General features: G+C 40.2%; 1 long non-coding RNA gene across 1 annotated transcript; it reads right to left on the bottom strand.

The window, feature by feature from the left end:
- Nucleotides 1-2661: 2661 nt before the first annotated feature.
- Nucleotides 2662-7194, bottom strand: LOC105946590. Its single transcript, XR_001170045.3, has 3 exons — nt 6969-7194; nt 5881-5971; nt 2662-2693 (listed from the first exon to the last, which is right to left on the bottom strand). It is a non-coding gene; the product is annotated as an uncharacterized LOC105946590 (long non-coding RNA).
- Between the last annotated feature and the right edge of the window lie 2079 nt (nt 7195-9273).

Here is a 9273-nt window from a genome sequence, read left to right as displayed (position 1 = left end):
ATAGTATGTTAGCATCCAGGGCTCACATAAATGATTAGGGTAAAATGCAGTGGAAACTGATCTTTTCATTATGGATTTTAACTCTTTCACAGCTTAGCTCAATAGAACATGATGTATACCTTACCCCGTACATGAATAGATTAGGTTTGGTTACCATCTTGGAGTGGGTCAGATTTGACTGTTCTTTTAGACTGTAAGCTCTAATGAGCAGCACACACTTTATCTCACTGTATAAGTCAGTATTTGTATGTTTTATGTATATACCTTTCTATTTTACAGCACTGTGGAATACGTTGGCACTGTAGAAATGCATGTTATTTATACTGTGCTCCAGTGATTGTTAAAGGAACAGTAGCTCTGATTAAGGATACAGCCAATGAAACAGAGCAGCAGCATTGCAGTCATACAGGCCACAAATACATTACAGGTATGGGACTCGGATAAGGGGTCTTTCCGTAATTTGGATCTCTTACCTTAAGTCTACTAAAAAATTATCTAAACAGTAATTAAACCCAGTATTATTGTTTTGGCTCCAATAAGGATTAATTATATCTTAGTTGGGATAAAGTACAAGGTACTGTTTTATTATTACAGAGAAAAGGGAATCATTTAACCATTAAATAAACCCAATAGGATTGTTCTGCCCCCAATAAGGGGTAATTATATCTTAGTTGGGATCAAGTACAGGTACTGTTTTATTATTACAGAGAAAAGGGAATCATTTAACCATGAAATAAACCCAATAGGATTGTTCTGCCCCCAATAAGGGGTAATTATATCTTAGTTGGGATGAAATACAGGTACTGTTTTATTATTACAGAGAAAAGGGAATCATTTAACCATGAAATAAACCCAATAGGGCTGTTCTGCCCCCAATAAGGGGTAATTATATCTTAGTTGGGATCAAGTACAGGTACTGTTTTATTATAAAAGGAAACCATTTCAAAAAATGAAAATTATTTGATTAAAACGGAGTCTATGGGAGATGGCCTTTCTGTAATTCGGAACTTTCTGGATAATGGGTTTCCGGATAAGGGGTCCAATACCTGTATATAGATATGAATATATCATCAGTGCTTATGTGCAAGAAACTGTCTGCTCTTCCATGGAAGTCTCTGCTACCAGGGCCCAATCTCTGAAGATGGAACCTGTAAGACTTGGTGGAAGCAAATAGGTGATGCTTATTACAACATTTACCCAAGGCTTAATGTGGCTTTGGTGCTTACTTGTACAAGGGCCCTCCCAACAGCCTGACCAATATTTGGCCGAACAGTGGCCAGATATTAGGTATGGAAATTCAGTTGGGCAAAGACTGCAGTAGATACAGTTCTTCAATAACAGGTTTCCATAGGCTGGCAGTATGATCTGACCATTGGCCCCCCTGGCCAGCGATCAAGTCAACTAAATTCAGCCCAAATTGGGCAGAGATCTGCTTCCTTTGCAACCTGGTCAAATAAGTGTATGTTGAGGTGTATGGTCATATTAAGTGAACTCACCCCAATGTAAGTTATTTTAAGCTATTGGCATGTCAGCCATAGGCCCCCATGTGCTGCCTGTCTCCCACCCTTCCCCTGAGCAACGCAGGGAGTGCTACATACAGAGACAGACTGTAAAGTTATTTGGGACTTGAAAATGAATCACTGCTGGATTGCTAGCTCCCGCGCCTTAATTCTGTCTGCGCTTGTGACTTGTAGGCACTCCACCCTTTACATCCTGTTGCCTAGCAACTTCCAAATTCAGCCCTTGGTAGGAATATAATGTCACATGGATCAAATAGAGGGCACATTTATATACACACTGACTGAGCAGGGAGCACCCTGCAATTCTATTTGTAATTTTATTGTATGTGTCAGTATATGGGGAACTGATATAAGGTAATATTCTTGTGAGGCCTTAAGGAAAGGGGTCAGGGTTACAACCAATCCAGCAGTTAGTGACGTACAACTCCCAGCATTCCCATGGCTTTGGCATCCCTGTCTCTATAGCAGAGGTACAGTGTTATATCTGTATGGGTAATAACAAAGGTCTAGTGCCGGAGACATACTGGTTTCTTAAGGTATCACCTTGTAAAAACAAGCAAGTAGTCCAACATTTTTATGAAAATGGCCACTGGGTGGCACTGTTTATAGTATCAAATATAACAAATATCAATCCAATATCACCTACCTCAAGGTGGGTATATTAGGGAAAGATCCACTCGTTTTGCAACCTTTGGTAAGAAAGCAGGTCACCATAAAATAATCCTGTTATTCTCAGTATGTGGGTTCTTCTAACAGAGCAGAGGCACCATCACACCATCCAAACTTTACAAATCAGTAACAAAGTGTCACTCTGGAGATCCACATCAATCAATCATTCGTAGTTTTTGATTTTATACCTCACATCATGTTTCGGATCCAGTGATCCTTCATCAGGGTCTCATATAACAGTTTACATAACCCAAGTGACCTTTTAAACTCCCACAAATCCACCAAGTGTCGCAGCTCCATCATGTGGCCAGCCACATTCAAATACATACATCTGATTCCACTTACAGGGTACTGCCATCTACTGGCCTATTCTGATAATGCACCAATATTCTTTTGTCGCACAATTGTTACAATACGACAGTATAATGTGTACATGGTGTATATATAGTGACCGTCTCCTACCCGCTTTGTCATACAGTCCGTGTCATGTTTCATAAATTCATTCTGAAAGAGTAAGGACAAGATTAATGGTTTACAAAAAACACTTATAACTCAATACATAATTTAATCCAAACTGTTCTAGTTTGTTGAGTTTGTCCATACATTTAGCGTCACATTGTAGCAGCAGCTTCTTTCTATCTCCTCCACGGGTTGGTGTTTTCACTTGTTCTAATACCAGCCTGAGACTTGCACTATTATGCCTGGGTTCAAAATAATGTTTACCCACTGGCATAATTAACTTTTCAGGGCAATAATTAGTTATTGATCTTTTATGTTCCCCAATTCTATTCTATTCAGGTCTCTTATGTTCCCTGAGTCTAAACTATGTTAATTAATCTTTTAAACTTAATCTTTCAGAATGATATTATTAAACATGACATAGACTTTATGACAAAGCAGCTAGGAGACTTTATATACACTATGTACACATTATACTGTATTGTAACAATTGTGCAATCAAGGAATTTTTATGCATTATCGGAGTAGGCCAGTAGATGGCAGTACCCTGTAAGTGGAATCGGGTGTATGTATTTTAATGTGTCTGACCACATGATGAAACTGACAGACTTGTTGGTTTTGTGGGGGTTTAAAAGGTCACTTGGGTTATGCACACTGTTATATGAGACCCTGATGAAGGATCACTGGATCTGAAACATGTTGTGCGTTATATATTTAAAGAAAACTACGAATTACTGATTGACGTGGATCTCCACAGTGATACTTTGTTACTGATTGGTGAGAAGGAACTGTCCTGAAAACAGCTCTGGCTCAGGGAATGACTAGCCAGGGTGATATACAAGATAGAGCTTCTATTTCAGATGCCCTCCTTGCAGAGAAACGGCCAATAAGAAACACATTTTACATGCAAGGAATTTAATTCCTATGGAGGCTAAAGTTTCAAAGGGTTGCTTTTGTAGGGCAGAAAGAATGAGGTTATGGTCCCATGGGGGGTATCAGATCCCTATAGTGGGGTCCCTATAGTAAGGCAAACTGAAAATGTAAAGTACCAGCAGTGTCAATAGTAAGAAACAGGGCACTACTGGCTATCTCTATGTTGGCAGTGGATTTGACTACTAGTCTGCCCATATCCATTGATGGGTCTGCATAGAAGTAAAGGGACTGACTGAGCCTCTCTATTTCAGCCATAATGTTTTGTTGTGATGTTGGTGGTTGGAAGAGTTTGGAACCAGAAGTAGCATCACCCAATAGGCAACTCCTGTTCTCCTGCATTACTATTTGAATGTGGGCTTGTCAGGTAGTCATGCATTACTGTTGGGAAAGCAGACACAATTTGGAAGTGTGCTCTGTTATCGCAGATGGGAGGTGTTTCTCTCGTCTGTCAGTAACCGATTTAGCCCAATAAGTTTATTTTAAGTTAATTTGAATTATTTAAAATGTGAACCACTTGCCTAGTCTAAAGGTGGCCATACACGGGCCGATTCTAGCTGCTAATATCGGTCCTTTAGATTGAATTAGCTCGATATCGCCCACTCGCAGGTGGGGATATCAGGAAAAGATCTGCTCACTTGGCGACCTCACCAACAAGTGGATCTTACTGTGTATGGCCACCTAAAGGCATAGATGAATCTGTCCCACCAGCCCAAGAAGGTTAACTTGCTGCCTAGTTGAGGATGGTTGTCCAGTCCTAGGAAGCAGCTCATTATACTTTTCACGAATAAAAACTATAACTATTCTAGCACTATAGTATCTGTGCTCTACCTCTTAGCCAGGACAGAAGGAAAAACTGAGCTCAGTAGGAAGGAGTGTCCTTTTATACTTCTGTCCTGCCTGCAGAGCTCAAGGAATACAACCCCCTAGCATCTGCACTAATGTTGCAATAATGTTGTATGTTACAGTGTTTGCCCCTTGCCCATCAGCCCCCTGGCTATATGTGTCTATCATGCGTCTTGCTCTTATTTCTTTAGTGTTGCTCAACTGGTGGTTTCCTGATAAACTTTGATTTTCTTGACTTCCTTATTCCAATGTAATGAATATGTTTCCTTCCCCTACATCTGTATCTTTAGATCCTGCAGTGAACAGCAATTATTTTGCAGCATGCCAAGTGGTTTACCCAGAATGCTCTATGCAGTGGGTCCCTGGTTCAATCAGAGAGGGGTGTAGCAGTTTATTGGGCAGGGTGTCTGTCCATCTAGCTTTGCAGTTTTGTTTAAACCCTCTGTACCAGAGTAAGTGCTACAGGCTGACCAGCTCGGGCTGATTAGTATCAGGTGGCTAATTAGTAGTCATTAAAAACCTATATAGACACTGAGAGAGGTCTGGGTCATGGGTCTATGTGCCTGATCACACACCTACCTGGTCCAAGGTCTGTAAAACTGCGGTTACGTTATTTTTTATGTGTTTTTGCTGCTGAAAGCTATTTTTATTGTTCTTGGAAGAAAACTTCTTTAGGAGAATTTTTGCTGTCCTGGCATTTAAGGTGGTCACACACGTGGCGATCTGACGTGGCGATCTGACATCGTCAGATCCGCCACACACCGTCAGGGCTGAAACAGCAGGTAGAAACAACAGGATTTCTACCTCCTTCTGCCGATTCAGCCCTGACGGCAGATTTTGGTCAGGCGCCTTCTATGGCGCCCGATAAAAATCTTTTAACCGGTCCGATCGGCGAGTCAACCGATATCAGCAGCTTCCTGCGATATCGGTCAACTCGCCGACATGCCATACACGCACCGAATATCGTACGAAACGAGGTTTCGTACGATAGTATCAGTGCGTGTATGGCCAGCTTTAGTCTGCTTAACCCTGCCTCTTGGGAGTTTTTCTTTTGTTACACTTATCAGAGCTTTCTGTTGTCATTATCTTGGGATTTAAACCGCTTTTTCTACAACCCTCTTCCCTTCTGCAAATGTGAATTTAAGACAGCTGCATAAAGACTTATCTATAACAGTCTGGTCCAGCATTACTCCAACTCCTTACTTAACCCTCTGCAATCTGGCTTCTGCCCAAAATACTCAAGTGAAACGGCCAATGGCTTTCTCCTTGCAAGATCCAAAGGTCACATTTCCATTTCAGATCTCTCTGCAGCTTTTAATACAGTCTGCTCCTGCTCAATATTTTGTACTCCATATTCTTCTCAATGTAAAACTTCTCTAGGAGAAGTCTTACAGATTCCAATACCATATTCATGCATAAGATGCCTAGATCTACAGGCCCACTCCAAACATCTCACCTGTAGTATCCTGAATCACGGCTTGCTTTGCCATCAATGGCCCAGCAGTTCCCTTTGTGAATGTAACCACCTTGTTTTCTTTCTCTCTTGCCTAATAAAAGCCATGAGAATTAAATATCAGATAAGCTCACAAAATTTAAACTTCTGGTGTGACTGGTCATATCTGGATGCTTGTCAGGTGTTTGATGGATCTGACTCTCTGTTATTTAGTTGTTTATCACTAAACAGTCAGAGAGGAACACTCTTGCAAATTGTGGAGCATCTGGTGGTATGGGCACACATGAAATAGAGTCAATGCTAAAAAGCAGTCAGCATTAGAAAGCAGCACAAAAAAGGAAGAATTAGATGAGCAACCTCCGGTCTCCAGGAAGGAGTGGGTATCTGGCAGCACAATATCTGTAAACATACAATAACAATAGAATCCACACCCAGAAACTGCCCATCACAGGTCATATAATCACAAAAAATTATCCTTCAGGTAGCAGTCCTTATCTACCAGCTCCCTCAAAAGTGAAGAGACGCCATCAAGATAGTGTGTTCAACAAAATAAAACCTGGGAATGCACCTCAATAAAGGTAGATGCACCCAGCTGCGCAGAAGTTAGGGCTCTCCTGTGAGTTTTAACTGTCCATCCAATAACAGTGGGACTAAAAGTGGCCATACACAGGCCCATAACTGCAGACAGAGTTAGCATCTTATGTATGAGGGCCTCAATATCTAGATGTCAACAGGGCAGATATCATGCAGGTTAGAAGATCACATTGGGAAAGGATTGGTGGATGAGGTCTCCTCCTGCCAGGTCTGCATCAGATCAGGATCTGGTCATTGGGGGGGTTCCAATTGTAAGATTTGAACTATATATAATAATAATATTATAATAATAATAATAATATTAATCACCCCTCTTACTAGGGTTTCGGTTCTTTTGAGAAGCAGACAAATAACCCACACCAATAAGTGTATATTAAAATGAATATATTGAGTAGCAAATCAATGGATGGTTACAATTAAATGATTAGTTAACAAAACAAAATATTTATACATTATTTACATTTACAGATTAATGACAAAATCTACATTATAGCTACCGATAAACAAAGAACATAGTGGTCTCGTTCCTTTTCTCTAGCCATGGCCTCTTCTCTCTCGTCTGTCTCACATCCTGCCCGGTCACTTCTGATCCAGTCCTCAGGTGCTCCTCCCAGGTTCTTTTCCCAGGTTGTTCCCCCCAGGTTGCTCCCTTGACCACTGTCCAGCCCACATTTATGCCCCTTTCAGCCACTGCCCCCCACATACCAACTGATCAGATGGGGGTTGATAAAACCACACCCTGCCAATTGTTCAGTAACTGTTGAGTTTTTTATGGCTTCTCGGAGACGTACTGTCCCACCATCCACAGAAAAACCCTTAGATATGGAGATTTGGCTTCGGGTGCAACTTGAAAACCTGGTTTATAGTAATCAGTTTAATAATCAGTAGAGCTCCCCCCATACTCAGTGTATAACACAATAGAGCCACAAACACACATATATATATATTTATATATATCACAAATAATGGCACCCAAATACACGATTTCTTACAAATCCCCACCTAGAGGGCGAAGGACTTCACAAGGAAAGAGCCCTCTAAATACAAAAAGGTGTAACATTCAGGGGCACACATTAATGTATAATATGTATTTGTGCTGAAAGTGAAAGGATTACTGAGACCCAAATTATATAACACTCACACATGCTTACGTTTCAGGGTACTTTGAGGTAATATTTAACCCAATTATAAAAACACTCACAGTTTATACTCATAATTTGAACCCTTCTGCCAGTTAGAAAATCTCACACACTTTTAGAGGCTTTGTTTCCAGCTTACTTTGCTGCATTGTCTGTGCGCTGTACTCACCACTTACCCACGTGACACTGCTCCACCCATGTCTGGGCTGGATCCCATTTTAGGCCTCTGCAGTAACCCATGGCCATTAAACTTTGGTGTTTGCAACACCCAACACATTTTGCTTACCACGGTTACCATATGAATGAGACCACACAGGGAAAATCCTTTATTATTGTGGGGTAGGGTGAGAAACTCTGTGGCACATTTTATTAATCAGCATAGCTGGGATTAGCACCTCAATTCAGGGATAGGTGTGAACATAACCAATACTGACTTCAGAAATTAAAAAGATACACTACACTAAAGTGTGCAGCACTATCTTAGCCAAATCACTAGTGAGTTGTTTGTCATCTTTGTCTCAGTATTTCCCCCTCAGTTTCCTGCCTGATCATCTAAATAGAGCAACATAGAGGTAAGGAGCATCATTGTTAGGCCTAGCTGGTTTGTTGTTTTTGACAGACAGACCATAAACATAAACAAAGTATTAGAAATGTATAGGACAAACCAGACTGGTAACTATAATGCAAACTAGTGAAGTGAAGTGGTTTTAAACACCCCACCTTGAAGACTTTACACACACATCAAATTCAAGATCAAAACAACAAAAGACAAACTTTGGAGAAAAACTATAGACTGAATCCTGCTTTGATACAGAAACACATAACACATATCGAGGTTATCAAGCAGCATGCAATCTATGTAAAAATGTCACAAACGTGTTGCTGCTAATACAAAGAGTAAAAAAAACAAAATCTGACTCAGGCAAATCATATCAAAAATGAAATTCAAATTGTGCCTCAGTGCTTTTTACTCTCCTACTAAACTAAAGCAGCAACCATTTTACTCCCTCACAGTGCAGGTCATTTTAACTATTAAAAACCAAAAATGTTTTAGAATTTGTATAACCTGACTGTACCAACCCAATTTAGAGGCTTCTCCTTCTGTGTAAAAAAAGAAAAAAAACAAATAAATAAGGTCCTCTATAATTTTTTCCACAGGACAAGGAAAGGCACGGAATTCTCCTTCACATAATCCTAAATCCTTGTTTATCCTGTAAAATATAAACTTGGTGAAGGGAAAACGTTAGGGCATATTCACATTGTGTTTCCCTCTATTCTCATTAGCCCTTCTTCCTTTAATTTGAGAAAGCTCTAATTTGATACTTTCCAACTCTTTTTTAAATGTTCCCCATGCATTTTGGAGATTGGAGATTCTCTGCACTCAGCCTTTCTTTCTGAGTTGTAAGAACCTGATATGGGACCCATGTATTCCCATACCTACTTTTCTTTTGAAATCCTCACCTAGAGGAATTCCAATTCTCTCTTTCATTGTACCAATTATTATTATCCCAATAATAGTTTTTCATGGTACAATACCTGGCTATGTGCCCAACTTTGGAACACACATAGCACCTAAACACTTTCTTTTCTGTATGTTTTTTAACTGAATTGTTACAATTCTGTTTAGCAGGGAGAGAAGCCTGTATTACAGACACCTTTTCAT

The sequence above is a fragment of the Xenopus tropicalis genome, chromosome 2, assembly GCF_000004195.4.
Source record: "Xenopus tropicalis strain Nigerian chromosome 2, UCB_Xtro_10.0, whole genome shotgun sequence".
Taxonomy (NCBI): domain Eukaryota; kingdom Metazoa; phylum Chordata; class Amphibia; order Anura; family Pipidae; genus Xenopus; species Xenopus tropicalis.
This window is presented reverse-complemented; position numbering and strand designations above follow the sequence as displayed.